Source organism: Photinus pyralis, unplaced genomic scaffold (genome assembly GCF_008802855.1).
Source record: "Photinus pyralis isolate 1611_PpyrPB1 unplaced genomic scaffold, Ppyr1.3 Ppyr1.4_unclustered_Scaffold5260, whole genome shotgun sequence".
NCBI lineage: Eukaryota > Metazoa > Arthropoda > Insecta > Coleoptera > Lampyridae > Photinus > Photinus pyralis.
In genome coordinates, this window is record NW_022171738.1 from 65 (window position 1) to 2233 (window position 2169).

Genomic DNA, 2169 nt, shown 5'->3' on the forward strand with positions numbered 1-2169 from the left:
TCTTAATGTCCAACGTACCCGTGTACCAAATTTCAACACAATCGGCCACTTTTAAAAAGAGTTAGAGCGCACACGGACGGACGGACGGACGGACGGACGACAATACAAAACTATAAAGGATCTGAGGATCCTTAATAATGCCGACTTAAGTCGCAGATTTTCACGACTTAAATGTAAGGCTGCCTTTGTGAATATAAGATGCAGATTTGCGTTGGTGCAACGTTTTAAGATAGACTTAAGATTTAAGGCGATCTTAAGATTCAAGTAGAGCTTAAGATACATTGGAGAAACTGGGCATAAGTAACATGCACTAACAGCTGTAACGGTAGTATAATAAGATGCCGTCAATTTGATGACGAATCTGCTAGTACTGTCAAACGCGTCACATAATTGACGTCATATCTGCTAACGGCATTTTAGTACACGACCGTTCAACGGCAGTTTAAGTACACCGATAAATATTTCGATGAATAAAGGAGAGTTCGTTAAAATCGCAAAGGGAATACAAACGTCCCGAAAAATGCACAAAACGAAACAATTTTAAATTTCGCAAAGTGTAAAAGTAGTATCGCTAAATATGTGTCAAAAGGAAGCGAAAATTAGAAAAAAAAAAGGAGACAACGGCACGCGGTGTTCCCAAGCGGTCACCCATCCAAGTACTGACCGCGCCCGACGTTGCTTAACTTCGGTGATCGGACGAGAACCGGTGTTTTCAACGTGGTATGGCCGTTGTCGAGAAATATGGTGATCTAAGGGAAACAATTCCAGAAATTATTCCTCAGAAGAAGAACAAAGAGATGCACGCAAAGGATTCAAACGTGTCGCAAATTTAACAATTTTGACCACTTTTCTAATCGTAGGTAAATAAATATTTCGATGAATAAAGGAGAGTTCGGTAAAATCGCAAACGTTCCGAAAAATGCACAAAACGAAACAATTTTAAATTTCGCAAAGTGTAAAAGTAGTATGGCTAAATATGTATCAAAAGGAAGCGAAAATTAGAAAAAAAAAGGAGACAACGGCACGCGGTGTTCCCAAGCGGTCACCCATCCAAGTACTGACCGCGCCCGACGTTGCTTAACTTTCGGTGATCGGACGAGAACCGGTGTTTTCAACGTGGTATGGCCGTTGTCGAGAAATATGGTGATCTAAGGGAAACAATTCCAGAAATTATTCGTCAGAAGAAGAACAAAGAGATGCACGCAAAGGATTCAAACGTGTCGCAAATTTACCAATTTTGAGCACTTTTCTAATCGAACGTAAATAAATATTTCGATGAATAAAGGAGAGTTCGTTAAAATCGCAAAGGGAATACAAACGTCCCGAAAAATGCACAAAACGAAACAATTTTAAATTTCGCAAAGTGTAAAAGTAGTATCGCTAAATATGTATCAAAAGGAAGCGAAAATTAGAAAAAAAAGGAGACAACGGCACGCGGTGTTCCCAAGCGGTCACCCATCCAAGTACTGACCGCGCCCGACGTTGCTTAACTTCGGTGATCGGACGAGAACCGGTGTTTTCAACGTGGTATGGCCGTTGTCGAGAAATATGGTGATCTAAGGGAAACAATTCCAGAAATTATTCCTCAGAAGAAGAACAAAGAGATGCACGCAAAGGATTCAAACGTGTCGCAAATTTACCAATTTTGACCACTTTTCTAATCGTAGGTAAATAAATATTTCGATGAATAAAGGAGAGTTCGGTAAAATCGCAAAGAGAATACAAACGTCCCGAAAAATGCACAAAACGAAACAATTTTAAATTTCGCAAAGTGTAAAAGTAGTATCGCTAAATATGTGTCAAAAGGAAGCGAAAATTAGAAAAAAAAAGGAGACAACGGCACGCGGTGTTCCCAAGCGGTCACCCATCCAAGTACTGACCGCGCCCGACGTTGCTTAACTTCGGTGATCGGACGAGAACCAAAATCAAAAACAATTTATTTACATTATTTACATATCTTTAACATACATACGTTATATTAAAAGCAATTTACACTGCCAATAGTCCTTAACATATGTGTATGTACAATTCTGAGTTTTTATAAAAATTCCTGCCTTTTGGCTTACTTTTACATTTCATTCTTTTTACTTTAAAAGTTTTTGATAATTAATCTAGTCGGTTCTTCCGGTGGATTTTTATTCTAATCTGTCGTTTTGGGGTTACAGGAAA

The 2169-nt window shown here is 38.9% G+C and overlaps 3 non-coding genes across 3 annotated transcripts; all 3 read right to left on the reverse strand.

The window, feature by feature from the left end:
- Positions 1-615: 615 nt before the first annotated feature.
- Positions 616-734, reverse strand: LOC116182428. The gene has a single exon (XR_004147513.1). It is a non-coding gene; the product is annotated as a 5S ribosomal RNA (ribosomal RNA).
- A 279-nt stretch (positions 735-1013) lies between these two features.
- LOC116182431 lies at positions 1014-1133 on the reverse strand. Its single transcript, XR_004147515.1, has one exon. It is a non-coding gene; the product is annotated as a 5S ribosomal RNA (ribosomal RNA).
- A 289-nt stretch (positions 1134-1422) lies between these two features.
- LOC116182430 lies at positions 1423-1541 on the reverse strand. Its single transcript, XR_004147514.1, has one exon. It is a non-coding gene; the product is annotated as a 5S ribosomal RNA (ribosomal RNA).
- Between the last annotated feature and the right edge of the window lie 628 nt (positions 1542-2169).